The sequence below is a fragment of the Schistocerca cancellata genome, chromosome 5 (assembly GCF_023864275.1).
Source record: "Schistocerca cancellata isolate TAMUIC-IGC-003103 chromosome 5, iqSchCanc2.1, whole genome shotgun sequence".
Classification (NCBI taxonomy): Eukaryota; Metazoa; Arthropoda; class Insecta; order Orthoptera; family Acrididae; genus Schistocerca; species Schistocerca cancellata.
In genome coordinates this window covers 239,602,437-239,623,494 of record NC_064630.1, presented here as the reverse complement: position 1 = coordinate 239,623,494, position 21,058 = coordinate 239,602,437, and the positions used below count along the sequence as shown (strand labels likewise).

General features: G+C 41.9%; 1 pseudogene; it reads right to left on the bottom strand.

Annotated features, from left to right (window-relative positions):
- Nucleotides 1-18,680: 18,680 nt before the first annotated feature.
- Nucleotides 18,681-18,833, bottom strand: LOC126189802 (U2 spliceosomal RNA; annotated as a pseudogene).
- Between the last annotated feature and the right edge of the window lie 2,225 nt (nt 18,834-21,058).

Below are 21,058 nucleotides of genomic sequence, written 5' to 3'. Positions count from 1 at the left end.
ACTCTTTCACAATTTTTAATGAAATCCGTCGCGTGTATACCGCCTTTTTTCAAGGGGTCGAACCGCTCCTCTTTCGTCAACAATTCCGAACTATGTGCACAGATTGGCACATAGCTCTGTTTTTCGTCAAGTTTCTTTTCTAATTCCGACACTCTCGTAATTACTTGGCAAGTGGTTGTCGCAAGCGTTTCCACTTCCCTCTTTTTCTCTTCGCAGGTATTAGCCTGCTCCCTCACTTTAGTGTCTACTTCGGACACTAAAGCCTTTAAAGTTTCCACCTTCTGTTGATCCTCTTTTTTCACTAATTGAATTTGTTCCGTCACCTTATTCTCGATGATCGGAGCAACTGCTTCTCCTACACTTTTCTCGATTCTGCTAATTTCGGAATCAAACCGAGTATTTATGCTCGCAATTTCCGCCTGAACGCCTATCATTTCCTGTTTAAGATTACCGATTTCGGTATTAATTACAACAATATCTTCTTTGATTTTATCAACTTTTGTATTAACAACTCCAACATTGTTGTTAACAACGTTAATAGCTTTGTTCTGATTGTCTAGCTTGGCCGATTGACTCTTGATTTCGTTAATCAAAACATTCAATAAATCAGTTAAATTCCCGGAAACTACCGGTTCCACTTCCGTAGCGGCTTCCTCTTTAATTGTCCCCCCGTATTCGTCATAAAGGGATTCAGGTTTGATTTTCACTTCCGATTCCGAAACATTTTCTAAAGTTTGGAATTCCATTTCTGCTCTTTGTTGCGTTTCGGTGGTCGCGTCTTTCATGCTAGCCGCCTGCCCCTGAACAATGGGTACCGCGGTGCGCGTTTCCCACTGTTCGACCGATTGTTCCGTATTCCAAGTCTACCAAATTTTGGCAATTGTTGCCTTCACTCATTTTAATAATTTTCAATATAAATTCCAAATCTCAAATATAATTAGGATTACTCCCACTACTTATTCTCGCTGACGTAACGGCCTGTACGTAACCAATAATTTGTTACGAGATTTGCACAATGCAAAATTCGTGTCCAGAACAACCTCAAATCTGAAGATTGTCCAGTCACCAGGTCGCCACGTGTAACCTCCCCCTCACTTACCGACCTTAATGACAGTGAAAAATGAAACCGCGTGTACCTAATGGGAGTTTTGGAAAAGCAATCGTCACCGAAGTTAAGCTGTCGGTAAAGAGGGAGGAAAGGGTTACATCTAAATGAAAGGAAATGTGCTAATGAAACTGGTGGAAATTAATTTTGAAAAGGGGTAAAGTTAATAAAGAAAGTAAATGTGCAGCCGTTACGTTAACAATTAACTAGCGGTAATTAGGTATTTGAGATTTGGGGGAAATCACGGTCGCCAGTCCTAAGGACAATTACTATAGTAACTGAAAAAGAAAGGTTATTACACATGTAATTAGCACTAGAAGTGTGGCAACTGAAGGTTGACACAAGTAGTGTGAAAACTGAAAGTTTGTCAGAAGTAATAAATTTCGCTACACTCTGACTTAATTTAGCAAAAGAATTAATAAAACATGAAAATCGAAAGTTAATTTAGTGACTGAAGTTAATAGTGAGCTTTCTTTCTGAAGCACATCGAAATTCAGTAAAATACGGTTAGTCTTGGACTACCTCAACAATCATTTCAAAAGCTACTTGAAACTACGCAATTTAGAAAGAAGAGATTTAACTTTGAGCCTGAATTAAATGATTCCGAACAATTAACAATAGTAAAATTTAGTACGTACCAAGCTGAGCTGCAGTCACAGGTAAGCTAAAATATGGTAACAAAACTCGCACTCTTAATTTTTGCTTGTGTAATCTGAATATTGTATCCAGCTAACTGAACTTTGAAATTAAAGCAGTGAAATAAATTGATGCTGGCGTTTGAATTTTAACGACACTCGGGTTCATTCCGGAAAAGGAAGGGACCCTGCTTGGTAATGCTATTGGGACAATGAGCAACAAAAGTTCATGCTAAGTTGCCGTAATTATATTGACGAAAATGGTACAGTTTGAAAAGCTGAGGTCTGCCATACAGTTCTAAAACTTTACTTGCTTCCAGTCTTCCTTGTTGGTTGATTGAAGGTTTGAAGCCGTCGATCGAGGAGGTGGCGACAGTCACTCATTGTCGGCCGTCGCTGTTGCAGAAGCTGGATGTTGGCGCGCCTTCTTCTCGACACGGTCACCAGGCGAAACGGGCTCTTGATGTGCGCCAGCTAATGCTTCCCGTCCGCGACACCATGTCAGAAACTATCATCGCAAGTCGAGCGCAATTACATGCTGCCAAACCCCGAAAGCGCGGCAACTCGCGGGAGCTTCACACAACGCACCTGCTCCACTCGCTACTCCCGCCAGACTCCTTCCCTCAGCCCGCGCTCCACGCGGCAGAGTTAACACTACCAAAGATCCTACACACTTTGATTCTTCACACGACCTATCGACGTAATCGTTCGATAGCAGTTTTCCCTAGGCAAGACCCAGCGTAAAAACACAAATAATATTTACGAAACAACCCAATTATACATCGACATAGATGCATAAATATACAAATAGTAAAACAATTACAATATACAAAGAGACAGAAATGTCATATCTTGAGGTAACAAAGCAAGGAAAAAAAATAGTACAATAGATGGAAATAGGAGGATATGCATTTCCGGCGTTACAGCGTCTCTAATGCATGTTGGGGAAGCAGGCTACAGCCGCATGGCGACTAGACACAAGGCGCACAGGTGTAGACGCACCTTGACAGTGGCCAAAACGTTGCTTTCTTCAGTATCGTTATTTACATTAAGTCGGGTTACAGTACTCAGAAAACTTTTATGTCATCTGACTCTAGCCACGGAAGCTCACGCAATCATGTTACATTTAAATGATTTCATTTTACAAAACCTATACTAATTAGTATTGTAATACCCCTTCATGTAGTTTTAATCCTTATTATCAACACAATCATCTTACTAAATCTAAATAGTACCTACGAGTGTATGCCGTTAAAAGGTTAGTTTTTACACAATTCTTTATGTCTGAGATGGGCAATTATTTTGGCTCCGGTTCCACTTTGAGAAAGTGGAGACTAGCGGAGACATGCACCTTTTAAAAAGATTGAATTCGTTAGTTAACTTTGTATTTCTGGAAATGTGTACATAGTACCATAAAAGTCAATAAATATAAATAAAGTAAAATATTAACACTTATTTATTTATTTCATATCATTTATAGCTGCAAGCTTTTTTAATTTTTGAATCTGTTTAATGAGACAAATACATTTTACCACACTATTCAACAATTTTTTTAAAATCAGGGCCGGCCAGAGTGGCCGAGCGGTTCTAGGCGCTTCAGTCTGGAACCGCGCGACCGCTACGGTCGCAGGTTCGAATCCTGCCTCGGGCATGGATGTGTGTGATGTCCTTAGGTTAGTTAGGTTTAAGTAGTTCTAAGTTCTAGGGGACTGATGACCTTAGCAGTTAAGTCCCATAGTGCTCAGAGCCATTTGAACCATTTTTTTTTTTTTTTTAAATCAGGGGTTAGATTCCTTGCTGGGATATTCATCACAACCTGCTAGATAATGTCAGTCAAGCAGCTTATATATTTGCTTATGTCGATCTTGGAGCAAGAAAAACATTGCTAACGAATGTATGTAGAGCCAAATACAGAGAATACATTTCCAGAAAACTTCTTCATGCATGGATATTATTCAGCAAACGAACATCTGTAAAAGTCAAGAAATGTCAAAGCATTAAACATATCTTTCACGGTGAGATTCGACTGCATGTCAGTAAGTTCATGCTGCAGCTTCTCCGCTACTGTGCCAACATCAGCAGTGATGGGATGAGAGAACAAATTGAATTTAGTCTCAGTTTTCTTACAGTCCTCAAATCCTTTTGTCACCTAGTCGTCCAAACACTGAAACGATCCTGACATTACCAGAAACACTTTCAGGCACTTTCTGTTTCCTTAAGAAAGGAAATGAAAAAAATTGCCTTCACCTGCATGCCTTGCCAACTGACCAAGTTTTAGATGCTTCCACATTCCATATGCAAACAACTACTTGCCTGCAATGCCACATTTAATTCATTCAGGCTAGAAAAGTTATCACATACTTCCATTTCCCACGAAATCATTATATATCTCCTTCGCGTCCATAAATAAGAGGATTTCATTCTGCTATGCCCAGACTCTTTCAATACTTTACTAAGCCTCAAACAACTCACGCTGTTGTAGTAAATTAGGTCTTCCCTCTCTGCCTCCACATCCATTTGAACTGCCGATGATGAAGCACCCTTGCTCAGATTGCGTTCACCGTGCACCGCACCTCTACCAGGTGCTGTGCAGCTTTACAAACGCTCTTCTGACGCAAAATGCATTCAGAAGACAGAATATTGATACCTGTGTATTAACAGTACCTACACTTTTCCACATAACGATCTGACCCTATCTGTTGTAATGCTTGCCGTTTTCTTCCAGGACAACTCACTTTTCTCCACACAATTCACAGCACAATCTAACAAGACCCGACCAGTTGTTCTGTCTTTAATTACTTTAGGTCAAGTAACTCTTCTGTGATAACGAAGTTTCCATTAATTTCATGGATAAAGATAAGCAGTTGCACAGTGTCTTCTGCATTTGTCCTCTCGCCTGTGCCAAAGAAAGCCTAACAAAAACTTTGCTAGCAGTATTCAGCTGTTCTGTGAGTTCATCTTTGAGTCCTTTCTTCCTCGCACAATAGTACTGCTTGACAATGAAGTGCTTTCAAATTTGCTTCTGACGCCATGGCACAATATGCCTGTACATTCTGTCACACTGCTCAATAAACTCTCCATCGGAAAAAAGGCTTCTTGCATTTAGTTAGATTATACGATACCAAGAAACTTACTTCTGTGGCACTGTTTTGAAGCATTAATTACTTTGTAAGCAATTATTGTTGCTTCTTCAGTCTTTTCACAAAAACCACAGCTTTTTTTGTGCTGTTCTTGGAGAGTCTGCAAGCAAATTTGCTATCTTTTGTTTCGAAATACCTTTTTAGATTATACTCCTTGTATACTGCTATCGTTTTTATGACACAATCAGCACAGTTTCACTCAATGCGTTAACAAAGAAATATGTGTTTCTCCATTCTTAATTAAAAACACTACATTCATGACTGTTTTTAGGTTTTTTCAGAGCGTTTATAGTTTCAAAAAAGTAGGAAATTTATATATTTACTGTTGCACAGGCGAAGTATAAACCAGATGAACGGGAAAAAACAGTTTGTATAATAGTACATGCACAAACGGACATTCGACACCCTGACTGACAGGAGCGATCGTAAATGGGAAATGTCTTTCTGGTAGCTACCGTCAGCCGCCGCGCCATGTGTCAACTTGGTTTGCGTGGTTAGTATCTACACTGTGTATAGGTAATGATGTGGCCGTCCTGGTAGAAAACTTCGATTGAGTACGGAACGGGAGTCTCGGTTCAAGGCTGATATTTCCGAACGTCTTGGCTGGCCACACAGAAACATTTAGTGGGCCGCAGGTGACACGCTATTTTTCCATCCCTGCTCTTTGTGCTTCCTACACCACCATTTGCAATTTAATATGTATCTGCATTAATTCATACATCTCATATACTCTTCAGTTATATGTTAGTAGTTTAATTACGTTTTCAAAGGTCATGTGTTAATATCACATATTATTGATTTGCATGCCATACCCTTCTCATGCATATAATATTGTGGCCGCTCTTCATCTACTTTTCGTTATTATTCATACCAGTAGTAACTCTATGACAATATTCTACCGTCCCCTGATAAAATTACCCTTCCCTGTCAAACTTTCCCTTTCCTCTTTCGCTAGTCATTCGCATCTCCCCTCCATTACACTTTTACGTTATCTGCCCCATTCTTTCGCGTCCATCCCAGCTATGTTTCATAGGCCTGCTCCTTCTTTCAGTGTTGACGTCCCGGATTTGTGAGAGCTCCCCCTGTGATTTAGTGTTTAGCCGTATAATGGAAAGTACTCCCAGTGGGGTGGTTTATGGAAGTCCTCTTTAAATATCTTTGTGGCCATCGGTGCATTCGGGAGTAGTGTCTCCGGCTCCCACATCCTTCTCCTCTTTTCCTGGTCAGTGCATCTCATATACTCTTCGGTTATATGTTAGTAGTTTAATTACGTTTTCTTAGGTCATGTGTTAATATCACATATTATTGATTTGCATGCCATACCCTTCTCATGCATATAATATTGTGGCCGCTCTTCATCTACTTTTCGTTATTATTCATACCAGTAGTAACTCTATGACAATATTCTACCGTCCCCTGATAAAATTACCCTTCCCTGTCAAACTTTCCCATACAGGGCTATCCCACTCATATAACCGAACGAACGTGAACAATCACGTTTTTAACAAATCCAGCCTCCATTCCTTTTATTGGGACGTCCATTTATGAACACTCATCTTGCATTTTCCTCGCCTACTCTTCAGACGAGCATCTCCCCCCCCCCTACATCATACATTGGTGAGCCAAAAGGTTATCACCACTGCCCGCCGCCAGAATGTATACTTCACGGCGCGCTGAGGGCACTTGCGAAAAGAGAATTATTGAGAGGAGCAGAGACGAACGGGGAATCGTCCTAGCAACGATAAATGACGCAAATGCGGAAATCCGCCGACAAATGCGGAAATCCGATGACTTAAGCGAATATGGCAAATGCCAGATTGTTGTGGCCCAGGACCTGGGAGCGAGCATCTCGGAAACGACGAAGCTGGTCGGCTGTTCGCGTGCTACTGTCGTGAGCATCTGTGGAAAGTGGTTGAGGAACCCTGAAACCACAAGTAGGGGACAAGAAGTTGCACGTTCATACCTCATTATAGACCGTAGAGATCGAAGGCTTGGTCTCTCTCTCTCTCTCTCTCTCTAAAGCAGGATAGGCAGCGATTTGTGGCAGTATTGAAGACAAAGTGCAGTCCTGGCGCAGGCATAAGTGTTTTGGAGCTCACCGTTTAAAGCACAGTGTTGGACCTGGTGTTCCAAAGCAGAGAACCCTTACGTGTTCCCATGTTGACCCAACATCTGTAGTTACGATTACAGTGGGCACAGGATCATCGAGATTGTTTCGCCGATCGATGGATTCGTTTCTGCTGGTCTGATGAAACCGATTTAATGTTAATGTAGGTCGTTGGTCTTGTCCAGATACTGCTTCACCCAGGCAAAAGACTGCTCGCAAGATGGAGCGCGCCACGGTCTAGGGCTGTTGGGAGCAATATTAGCTTATGGGGGACAGTCATCTGGGCTTCTGTGGGAACTGCGGTAGTAATAGAAGGCATCATGACAGCTGTGGACGAGGTGAACATTATTAGGGACCACCTTTAACTCCTCGTGCTTGATGTCATCCATAATGGCCATAGCACCTTCCAGCACGATAACTCTCCGTGTCACAAGGTTAGAATCGCGCTACAGTAGTTTGAAGAGCATGTCAGGGATCTCATGTTAATGTCTTGGCCATCAAATTACGCTTGTCTGAATCCGATGAAACCGAACTGGGACGCTGGTGGGTGCCAGCTCTGTGTCTACAAACCAAACGTCCGTAAATTACAGGATGTGTGTGACCTGTGTGTAGGCATCTGGTGCCACAAGCCTCTGGAAACCTATCAAGCACTGTCGAATTCATGGCACCCACAATCACTGCTGAGCGGCGTTCCAGCAGTGGATAGACACTATTTTCAGAAGGTGGTCATAATTATTTTGGCTTCTTAATGTATGATTACTATGGTCGGATCTACGCACTACGCATGTACACTTCCTAACTGTTTTATTCTCAATAACTCACTACACGTACTCCAGAAGTGGGTCTGCAATTACCTACATTTATCAGGTTCTTACGGTCCCACAGCGTCGTCACATAATCACCTACTCCTTACTATACAAATGTTAGTCCTCTTTTCGGCTTCGCAAAGCGTCAGACCAGTTCCATGCCTTCTTACTATAGTGTGCCTTCCTATTCAATTCGATTATTCCTCCTCTACTCAGCTTAACTATTCCTCTTAATGGTTCTTTATCTTACATACCACGTACACCCTTTCGATTCAAGTCAGTCTCCCTACGGATTGCCACATATTTTATTGGATTTACGAAGAGATATTGTACCATATGGTTAGTCTTCTCATTCTTCACGTCATCTTTCCAGCATTTATCTACTTCCACTTATGCCTGTGTTTGGCTCTTGGTGTCACTCTGTTCATCCCCCACAGGTTCGACTCCTATTCTAACGATAATCCCTCAAAGGTTTCACATTGCTGATGTGGTATTTACGTCCCGTGTCTCCCTGTCCTTATGGTCTCTATGTCCACGAATTTGGTATGTATAATCCGCCGGATCTTCAGTGGTCCATAATATAACAGAACGATCTTGTGGCACACCGCCTTTTGTCTGTCTGATACAGTCTGTCGGTACTGTCCGTAAACTGAAGAGCGAGCGAGCGAGTCCCCAGTTTGCCTACCCTGCTGCGTCACAGGGCGCTTCTACAGGCTGTTTCACAACGTAGTACCGGCCCTGCCGCGGCGCGCGCTATAAATCTGTGGGGACGCCGTGTACAGATTCGTTCCGGCTGTGTTTATATTTAGACAAATGCGTTAAGACTATAAGGAATACAAAAGACGATAGCTTCTTCCGAAACATAATATTATAGAGTAAGTAATATTAACATAAGAATGTAAGTCCAGATTCTGATACAAACACAGAACTTGAATGTCAATGTATGTTCCTCTATAGCTATTCGTAAAGCGAATCCAATATAGTGCACTCAGTCTGTAGAATTTAAGGTGTGTTCCTAATTTGTGTTTCTACTAAAAGTTATGAAGTTTCCTTTGAAGGGCTGCATTGAAATTTATAAATTCTTGCAATACGAATACGTTTAAAAAGTAACCAGAAATTTATAATTTCGTGTGTTGTATTACTGTTTTTGCCTGTCTTCGTAAACATGTCTGAAAAGTATCTGTACATTGTTATGCATATTGGGGTACTTACTCTGTTGTCAGTTGTCAAAAAGGTTTATGTGTTTTGGTAGCAACAACGATTATTTGTTTCGTATAAAAATTGATTAGAGAATCTGTATTAAATTTTGTTATAAGAATGGAATGAAGTGTATCAAAATTTTAAAAATGTTAAATATTGCTTTTGGTGAGTCTGGGTACACCAAGGGCATACAAGTGGTATAAACTTTTCAAAGCACGCCTTAAAGGACAGCGGTTTTACAAGCATGGTTGAGATTCAAAATGCATATTTAAGAGACATATAAATTATCCCGAGGAAACAGTTCCTAAAATGGTTTGAGAATTGGAAAAAGGACTGGCATAAGCGTATAGTTTGCAAAGCGGAATATTTTGAAAAGGATAACATTGCTGTAGATTAACAAATAAAGTTCTTACCAAAAATAAAAAGTAATATGTGAACGCATCTCGGATGTCAAGCTGTTTACATGGAATTCCTGAATTGGTGTAAATGTTTCGAAGGAAATTTCAGCAGTGTTTAGAATAGCTATTGCGAACATCTTTTAAGCAATATGTCTTAGAATCAGGTGAATATTAACAGAGATTTAGTGACAGAATACATTGAAATGCTGCTGTTCCATAAGCATCAAAGGTTTTGAGTACTGAATCACATTCTACTAGCGAAGCGTTAATTAAATTTACCATGAAGTTCTTATGTTATTACTGTGTTTTACGACTAGTTATAAAGGTATTTATTGCATTGAACCACATTTGGCGTATTTATCTTGGAAAACTGTTTAACACTTCTACTACCATGAAGTACGTTTCTATAAAAAAAAACTTTATAGCGTATGAGCAGAGTCATTCTTGAAAGGACACACAATGTATTTGTTAAAGAATTATTCATCTCCTGTTTACTACATCGTATTTTAGAGGTCATCACGTCTCCAATAATTCCATCCTTAACCCAGTACTGTCTTTCAAGTTTGAGGCAGTATGCTCTCCAGTCATCTTGAGTTATCGTTTCAAAACCTGTAACAATTGGGACAAGTGTTTGTATATGCTATTTTTCAGTTACTGTAAAATTTATTTTCCAATAAAAAAAAGGGAACTCAGAAAATGGCTACATACCTTCTATCACCAAGTGTAGCAACTTCGTCATGTAAATATTCCACGAATATTTCTTCCTCTGACAAAATTTTTGAGTTTTGCCCACGCCATTTCAATTGAATTTAAGTCTCAGTTGTATGGTGCAAGTCGCAGCACAATGTGTCCATGAGCTTCAAGTATTTTATTAATTTCAAATACTTTTTCCTCCAGCTTGTGTTGTTTAATTAAATCAAACAATTTTGTTTTTCCCATTGACGAATCAGCTTCCACCTTATTTTTTAATAACCGAGCAATCTTTTCCCTCTTATTCGAAGACCTAGTTGGAGCTTTGTTATGTTCCTTGTTGCCATGGGAAGCGTTGTCCATAACAATAACACAGTTCGGTGGCAGATTCGAAATTACTTTAGTCGGTATCCAATCTGAAAACATTTCGTCGTTCATTTGTCCATGGTAGTCTCCTCTTGCACATCTTGGTTTATAAATCCACTGTGCGTTGGGTAATAAACCATCTTTCGATCCAATATTGACCAATATAATCCTATTGCTTCCTCTAACATTGTCCATAATGCCATCTTCGCAAGAGCCCTGCCAACATTTTCTGTAAGTAATGTTGTTGTCCACCCAAGTTTCATCAATATAAAAGAATTTTCTGCCTAGCTCCCTTAATTTCCTCACTTGGATCAGGTAGTTACATCTCCAGTCAATTATATCCGTTCTCTTTAACAGAATCTTTCGTTTACTTACAGATCTTTTCCAGGTAAATCCCATTTCACGCAGTGTCTTCTGTAAATCATCTTTCTGCCTAGGAAAACCTATTTTTGATTTCATGGCAGTAAGTAATTTCCATAATGTCGGCACTAGGTTTTGGTTTATGTAAAAGTCCTCCATCGTTTGTCGTATGACCGACTTTGTGAAACTGTCTATAACTATGGGTTTCTTCACTAAATTATTAGTTTTCTTTCGTGGCGATTTCAGTAAACTGTGCGGCTTATTTTCGCGTTCATTCCTTATGTGTCCTAATGTGGCGAGGCTAACTTTTGCATGAATTGCAGCCCTTTTATTGGGACTGGTAAAATTAGCAATCAGTTCTTTTTGTGTCGCCTCCTTAACACACGCTGTTATAATATTAGAGACGACTGAACGCTCGTTACTCCGCAGATACCTCCTCTTCGTATTCTGCACATTTCCTTGCAATGTAGGGCGATTATCCATCACTTCCGGATACCTAAGTATATCAGTGAGTATACAAAATTAACTGACTGACACTGGAAACTACGATCCCCGAACAGAAACAACGTATATCACTGCACGCCGATCTACATCGCTAGACAGGTAACGGGCAACTCATTTTGGGTGTCCCTGTAGGCCAGTGACAGCGTTCTTCTGGGACAGGCCACTTCCCCCACCAACAGCGGTGCTCGCTCTTGAATTTACAGACAGACTATAGCCGGTGCGATCTTATTAACATATTCCGCCCTACTTCATAACTGTGCATAAAAAAATGGTTCAAATGGCTCTGAGCACTATGGGACTCAACTGCTGTGGTCATAAGTCCCCTAGAACTTAGAACTACTTAAACCTAACGAACCTAAGGACATCACACACATCCATGCCCGAGGCAGGATTCGAACCTGCGACCATAGCGGTCGTGCGGTTCCAGACTGTAGCGCCTTTAACCGCTCGGCCACTCCGGCCGGCAATTGTGCATCTTTACTGTGTTATTAATCCTCTCTTTCCACTTGAACACTGCCATTCTTATCTTCATAAGCTTTGCTTCGATTACTGTTCTACGTCTTAGGTTTTTCCACTGTGGAGAATCGATTATCTCTGTAATCTTGTCTGCTCTTTCATTATTCTTCAATACTGTCACTGGAGCAGAGCCTGTTGCACTATTTGACAAGTTATTCATTAAGTCTTGGAAATCACTGAACACGTCCCATGTCACATGTTGCTTTGTTACAGTTTAATTGGTGGAACAAGTCCAGTTCTTTCATGATTCCTTCCAAGGGATTCAACGCAGTGTGGTATGTTGAAACGAATACTAGTCGTATCCTCTGTTTCTGTATCATTTCTTTCCATTGTTTCCATTATCTGAGATAACATTCTCTCCTCGTCCAATTTGATTCAGGGATATTCTCTGGAATGTGTCCATCACTTGGTTGCTGCTCTGTGCAGTAACACTAAGGTTAGCAGTGGGACAAAGAGGGTTCTGGAGCTCTTTGTGATATCAAATTGATATGCTAATTAATTAAATTGTCCAATTAAAACATCCCTTCTCCTACCCTTTACCTGTTGTTCTGCTAAGTGGTTTTTGACTCTCTGGAGTTTGATTTATGACCCCCTGGGGATAATCTGTCCCTCTGAGAACCCAGAACACCTCCCCTTCCTCCACCATCCCTCTGAGAAAAGGGACAATCTTGTTTGTTACCCTACCCACTTCAGTTCTTAGCCACTTTTCCCCTTCCTGGGAAATTCCCCAGCCTTCCCCTCCCCTACTACATCTCTCCCTTCCTTCCCCACTGGGAAATTGGTGGGAAATAGGCTCAGTCTGTGCTGAGCTGTTGATGTGGAAGGGTCTCATGACACAAAATACAAATCAATGTTAACTGACATAAGAATGCATTCTTCGATTCAGTTAGCATATCCTTGTTTCAATTAGTTTGCAGGGAACAAAGCTCCTCCCACGCCTATCCAACTTCCAACCATCCCACACCCATCTGGAAATTTGCAGTAAAAAACTTAGTCTCTGCTGAGCTCTTGGCATAGAGGGATCTTATGATATGAAATTCAAATCAGTGACGGTTCACATAATAATATATTCTTCAATCCAATTTGAATGTTCTTTATTTAATGTTTGTGGGACACAAGGCTCCTAACCTACCTTCCCCACTTTATACCCCCCTTCCTCACCTGAAAATTAGCAAGAAAAGACTCAGTTTCTGGTAAGCTGCAAAACTGCGACATTCTCATGACACAAAATGGGCAGTAAATTCTAACAATAAATTGTTTGGTTATTTAACTTTAATAATTTGAAATTTGATTAAATAAATTAATTAAATTGGTAGGAAATGGTGGGCTATGGTTCTCGTTAGTTGGATGTCACAGTTGAGGTATCAAAAAAGGCTGGAAATAATTAAATTTCACTAGTCTATCAAATTAATTGTTTAATAATTTACAGGATACAAAGTAGGAAAGAAAGCTGAGCTAGGTGTACCTCAAATAGAACGCTTAAAACACTCACTCCCGTTTACAATGATGCTGCAGCGTAATAAAAAATATTTCCAACATTTGTGAATCACACACATTCATTTTGCAGATCAAGTAAATGAATTTACGCCGTAAATATATCATACCTATTAAATATATCTGAAATCTTGTATGCACCAACTTTTGAGAACACAAGTAGCCTCCCACACCTTAATGTGTCCACTAAACATATCTGGCAAAAACAAAACTACATTTGCGATCGCAAAGTGTGGGCTATCCACTGGATGAAAGAGTGCCAGAAGTCATGGCTGCGCCAGAAGGGAGAGGATTAGAGACCCACACCCACATCCACGTCCACTACACTCGAAGTTGTGCATCCATCTCCTGATATCCACATGCCAGTCTTATCATATGCTCAGAGGCTGGGAAGACTGTCACTGTGACTGCCCAATCATCAACAGATCAATTTATTTGGGAGGAATATTTGGTCAGTGCAGACTCTCTCCACATTGAATCTTCTGAAATTTTAGTGGAAAAATGACAGAATGCACACAACACACACGTCAATTTCTGTGACCACTCTGCCAGCATACTGGTTAGTTCACTACTCATCCACTCAGAGGGCTTGTCCTCATGGCTGCAGGCAAGAACTGACTAACTGGAGCCTCTCTTTGTGACTAACCAGTAGGCACAGGCTAAGCTGCGGCTTCCAGTCAGCCAAGCCCCAGTGACCATCCCTGTAGCTGGCTGCCACACACTCTGAGACAAGCAGGCATGGCTTGGTTTTTAGTTCTAATTGGAGTTCCACATTCAATACAGAGTCTCCCCAGTTTAAAAATCCACTTCAGCTAATCCGAGACAGGGATGTTGCTGTCCAAACAACCCAAATTTCTCATACAAAATTTAGATTCTGCCCTTTTATATGAGTTATTTTCGAAGACAGAAGAAATCAGAACAGGGACGGCCCCTCCATCGCCTCCTGCCAGACACCATGTGTGTGTGTGTGTGTGTGTGTGTGTGTGTGTGTGTGTGTGTCTGAGAGAGAGAGAGAGAGAGAGAGAGAGAGAGAGAGAGAGAAAGAGTGAGTGAGAGAGGGATAGAGACAGAGAGAGAGAGAGCGACAGAGAGAGAGGGAGAGTGGTTCACTTATTCAGTATATATACGTATCTGTGATTTGTCATGTCTGCTTTTTCTCCTCTAAAGCGTCTAGCAGCGTTGAACTTCTTGGCAGAAGGAGGAGTGCAACTGATGAAACTTTCAATGAATGTGGTGGCCTCAGCGGTTACCTGCCCGGTAAATTTCCGAAGTTCATCTCTTTCACTGCTGAGAAACCATGTCTCCCACGTGGGGATAAGTATATGATGGCAGTAGAAATACTGGGTAAAAATTCTGAGAAAGAATGTAAAGACAATATTTGTTGGAAATGGGTAACGTTAAAAACTGCTGTTTTGATGGAGCAGCTGACTGGAATATCAAAATAGCTTCCAGTTCCTACAATTCTTTTCCTATACTTTATGTTTAGTTTCTCAGAATTTCATACATCTTTTCACCACCACATCAGAAAGCGTGTGTGTCAAACATTCTTCTTACTTCTGTAGGAATGCAATAGAAAAATCCTTGATAATGGTCATATGTAGGAAGAAACTGTGAGAAGCCATACTAGGAAATATAGCTCTTAGACTCTGCAGGGGAAGCGGTATGGGGATGAATGTAGGTCAGAAATGACATGCTTCACCGCTGGACAGGTAACGGGCAACTCATTTTGGGTGTCCCTGTAGGCCAGTGACAGCGTTCTTACGGTACAGGCCACAGGCCAGTGTTTGGAACATCGCACGTGAATACCATGGTAGAAAAAAGTGATAACTTTGTCTGCCATTGTGACAGCTGAAATGTTTAAGTCCACCTCATGCAGAAGGTGGTTGCAGGAAAGCATCTAAAGATTCGTGATCAAGCCATACAGGTTGGAAACGGCTGACACTAAAATTTACATTCTGATCGATTAGCTGTCTGGAATATTGCAGTATATACCAATTATTCCAAATGTTTTGTCCTATAGCTTATTCTTATTTTCTTAGAATTTCAAACATCTAGTCACCATCTCATCAGTAATTTACCTTTCTGGCAGTGACTATGTCACAGATGCTTCCCGCTTCTGCTAAAAATACTCGATTTTTAAGCTGTTATTTAAAACTGAAGAAATGGACTGTTCGAGTTTAATTCTGTCTAAATGCTAGTGATACAGAAATTGATTTCAGAAATCAGCATAGGCTACATATGGTGCAGAAGACTGCAGATGTAATGGAACATTCGTTAATTGTTGGAGGGAGTACACTACACAGTATCACTGTTCTTAAATAGCTCTGACAGTCGTTTGGGACCTATGTGACACCGATCCGATTGCAATGCAACAAAGGGTTACTGGGTGTTATTTATTTTTTTCTATTAATTTACATTTAGAAATTAGAATGGAGTTTATATACGTGTATATGAAAAAGGAAGCTCCAGTTTTAAAAGAAAATTTGTTAACGGTGGGAGAGAGTATTACAAATAGCATCACTATACTTAAATACTCCTGACAGATGTTTGGAGATTAAGTTACTTGGATCTCATTCCACTGCAGCTCTTAATTACTGGATTTTTTTTTCTTCCTGAGCAAATTACATTTCCAAATCAGAAGGGGACCTATATGCACACATATGGTATGGAAGATTGTACTTTTAGTAGCACATTTGTTAGTGGTGGGATAGAATACCACACACAGTATCACTTTACTGAAATAGCCCTGAAAAACATTTGGTAACTATGTTACAGACATCTAATTCCACTGCTTCGATGGATGGGCTTTTATCTTAATTGTAGGCAGATTATATTTATTAAACAGGATGGTATCCGTATGCACATATATGACATGGAAGACTCTAGTTTTAATGGGACATTTGTTTATGGTGGGAGGGACCACAATGCACAGCATCAGCATACTTATTTAACACTGACTGACGTTTGGAATCTATGAGACAGTATTTCGCAAATAACTGTTTTTTGTACACTTTGAAGTCCACATTTATTGCTTGGAAAACTTGCTGGAGTAGGTATACTACCATTTTTCAATGAACTTTCTTTGAACGAAGAATGATTGAGTGACTGAAATCACGAACAGCACATATGGATCTCAAGGCTCCCACCATCTGAAGGAAAACAATACCACAGAACTACTCTCGCTCCACTGCAACACATACCACTTCCTACAGACCATGTGTGTCCATGGCACTTCGTTGACTTAGAAATAGTCCTATGATGACTCTCGAGCTGTTAATTTTAATGTAGCAACACCAAGTACAATGACTATTGATGCACTAACAATGTTGCTGCCGAAGACGTGAATGCTGAAACAGAACTTGTCGTTCTTAGCCGTCAAATGCCTCTCCACATACAGGATGAAGCGAAATTAGTGCACTCGGGCCTAGCAGCACGACTTCTCACATATCAGCGATAAAAAAAAATGTCTCTTTCAAAATTCAGTCCGGCGAGTACATCCGGCATAAAAAGGACGTTAAAGAATGGCAATCTGGCAACACTGTAACCACATGTACTGGCACTGCCTCTGTCAGCAGGTTAGAATTGTGCTGTATAGGTGGTGCAGTGCTCAGAGTTTTGGCTTAGCATGCAGGAGGTCGAGAGTTCGTTCCTGGTTAGGGCGCATTTTTTTATTTGCTAATTTCATTCTGACATTTCATACTGTAATGTACACCATTTCTTATGTTACATGTATCTTAGATTTACAATATTTTGTAACGCTGAACATAACAAATATGTGATTAGACAAATAATAAACAGACAGCTGTAACAAATGTCCTGTCATAGCGCAACATAACTTCAAAAACAATATCAGTTTCGAGATGCTTAAGATGACAGCACAGTACAACAACACACCATCTGCTTGTCATTTATATTACATGTAATACGAGCGCTCAGATGTCACACATTATCAACCAGTGACAATAATAATGTCCATATTAATGACAGCATGACCTTCGTAACAGAATATGTTGTCCGTAGATGCTGTACATTGCGCAACCCGCCGGATCATACAATTCAGGACCCTTCACAGCAAAGCTGCGTCCACAGTAACATTAATAATAGTAACATTAATTGCATTGAGATACGTACTAAACAGCATGTGGTTACAAGACTCAATGCTGAAAGGCATAATTAGTGGGACCATTGTGATAACATATACAATTAGTAACCGAGTTTGGACATCATTCGTAAAGCATGTTGCTAGTCCTACAGCTAACGTAAGGCCCTAACGAAATGTTATGGACCTGAACGAGGCAAGAATAATAGTTGCTACTGATCTATGGGACCGTTGGAGGAGGGTACAAAGAAGACAGGTTTCGCGCGAATAAATTCACGCCCACGATATGGAAAGGGCTTCTTTCAAAGCTGACCAATCTGCGATTTCTACGATTGTAGTATGTAAGAGCCAAAGTTTTCTAGAGGACCCGCTGCAGTCGCTGCTGACGATTAAGATGCCAGATACTGTACCACCGGAAATAAATTTAGCATATAAAAAACATATGCCCAACACAGGATCAAACCATCGACCTCCTGTATGCTAACCCAGAACTCTGCCCACTGCAGCAACTGCACAGCACAACCGATACGTGCTGACAGAGGTAGTTAGAATACATGTGGTTACAGTGTTGCCAGATTGCGACTCTCCGTACGAAATTTTGAGAGAGACTTAATTTTTTATCGCTGGCATTTGAGGAATCGCGCTGCGAAGCCCGAGTGCGCTAATTTCGCTTCACCCTGTATGTGTCAGTTTTCTGCACAGCTTCCTCCACTTAATTTGAAGAGCCCCATATTCGTACCTCACTATACAGTCTCAATTTCTTCTATGACTTTGCTATTGTCAGCTGCAATCCTGACAACAATGCACACAGACCCATTTGTGGTTAAAATGATAAACATACATCGATCTGACAGCTCAACACTACGTAGTCGCTGTCTACAAATCCTGTGAGCGCACACCTGTTGATGTTACATGGCTGATTTGCAAGGCAAAAGTATCATGTGGCTGTGTTTCCGATGATCGATTTAATTAATTAGTCAATCAATTTGATATCAATGACGTGTCATCAGGCGAGTGGAAGCGAGAGCAGGGTTACAACGAACATGATTTTTAAGTTGGGGTGGTAATCAAGCATTTTTTCTGTTGTCTCCCACCTACACAGGGAGAGATGGGCATTATAATAAAATCAGCTACATTACCGAATTTATAAAGTGGTATGGAATATTAAGCTAATATTTACAACTCCACTGTGCTGCTGTTTGCCCATCTTAAGAGACTACATAAGTGATGAGGCATCCACCTACCTTAAGAGAGTTCAAAAGCGAGAAGGAATCCTGTGACACAGACAGAGTATGCTCTTAGCACTTCGTCGTGAGTCAAAAATGAGTTTAATATTCTAGTTCTGTGATGCAGAACATGATAGATATTAAGCTAATAAGAACAGATTTTTTAGCTGACGCCTGATAAAAGAATATTTAGAGGAAATACGGCCTATCCCACACTGTTGTAAAGTACACTCCCGGAAATTGAAATAAGAACACCGTGAATTCATTGTCCCAGGAAGGAGAAACTTTATTGACACATTCCTGGGGTCAGATGCATCACATGATCTCACTGACAGAACCACAGGCACATAGACACAGGCAACAGAGCATGCACAATGTCGGCACTAGTACAGTGTATATCCACCTTTCGCAGCAATGCAGGCTGCTATTCTCCCATGGAGACGATCGTAGAGATGCTGGATGTAGTCCTGTGGAACGGCTTGCCATGCCATTTCCACCTGGCGCCTCAGTTGGACCAGCGTTCGTGCTGGACGTGCAGACCGCGTGAGACGACGCTTCATCCAGTCCCAAACATGCTCAATGGGGGACAGATCCGGAGATCTTGCTGGCCAGGGTAGTTGACTTACACCTTCTAGAGCACGTTGGGTGGCACGGGATACATGCGGACGTGCATTGTCCTGTTGGAACAGCAAGTTCCCTTGCCTCGGTCGTATGCAGTCCTGATTGTGGCGCTCACCTGCACGGCGCCAAACACGCATACGACCATCATTGGCACCAAGGCAGAAGCGACTCTCATCGCTGAAGACGACACGTCTCCATTCGTCCCTCCATTCACGCCTGTCGCGACACCACTGGAGGCGGGCTGCACGATGTTGGGGCGTGAGCGGAAGACGGCCTAACGGTGTGCGGGACCGTAGCCCAGCTTCATGGAGACGGTTGCGAATGATCCTCGCCGATACCCCAGGAGCAACAGTGTCCCTAATTTTCTGGGAAGTGGCGGTGCGGTCCCCTACGGCACTGCGTAGGATCCTACGGTCTTGGCGTGCATCCGTGCGTCGCTGCGGTCCGGTCCCAGGTCGACGGGCACGTGCACCTTCCGCCGACCACTGGCGACAACATCGATGTACTGTGGAGACCTCACGCCCCACGTGTTGAGCAATTCGGCGGTACGTCCACCCGGCCTCCCGCATGCCCACTATACGCCCTCGCTCAAAGTCCGTCAACTGCACATACGGTTCACGTCCACGCTGTCGCGGCATGCTACCAGTGTTAAAGACTGCGATGGAGCTCCGTATGCCACGGCAAACTGGCTGACACTGACGGCGGCGGTGCACAAATGCTGCGCAGCTAGCGCCATTCGACGGCCAACACCGCGGTTCCTGGTATGTCCGCTGTGCCGTGCGTGTGATCATTGCTTGTACAGCCCTCTCGCAGTGTCCGGAGCAAGTATGGTGGGTCTGACACACCGGTGTCAATGTGTTCTTTTTTCCATTTCCAGGAGTGTATTTTCGCAACAGGTAATGATTCCATGGTGAAGTTAAAACGCATGTATGCTCTGATTTCTTCTGTCTTCGAAAATAACTTATACACAAGGGCAGAATTTACAATTCGCGTGAGAAGTATGGACGATAAAATTTCTGTCTCGAATTGGGTAAATAGGTTTTTTAAACAAGGGACAGCCTATGTCAGGAGTAGAATTTCAGCTAGAATTATACATCCATGCTACACCTGTTTGTCTAGCAGTGTTCTGCAGCCAGCTGCTGGGTCGGCTAAAAGACGGACCTGAACACTTGCCTTAGCCTGTGCTGACTGCTTAGTTACAAAGACAGGCTCCAGCTAATCGGCTCTTGCCCACAGCCATGAGGACAAGTCCTCCCAATATGTTCACAGCGTCATCTGGGAGGATGAATAGTGAACTAACCAGTATGCTGGTTGAGTGGCGACAGAAGCAGATATGTGTGTTGTGCGTATTCTCCGATTTTTACAAGGTCAATTTGACAAGATTCAATATGGTGAATGGTAACACTGCGCGATTATTCGCACATCTAAATTGATCAAAAATGGCTCTGAGCACTATGGGACTTAACATCTGAGGTCATCAGTCCCCTAGCACTTTGAACACACATCCATGTTCGAAGCAGGATTCGGACCTGCGACCGTAGCGGTCACGCGATTCCAGACTGAAGCGCCTAAGACCGCTCGGCCACACCTGCCGGCGTAAATTGATCGATTGACAGCTGAGCGGTCAGGGTGACAGTGTCCCCAGCCTATGTGCATCTGGTACCGTTGGCATGCGGATGCCAAAAGATTGTTGCGCTACCGCCTGTGTGGCTCACGCAGGTACGGGTCTCCAGCACTCTCCTGGGCCCATGCGGCCATGGCTTCCAGCGTTCCTGCGCTCAGTTGACAGTG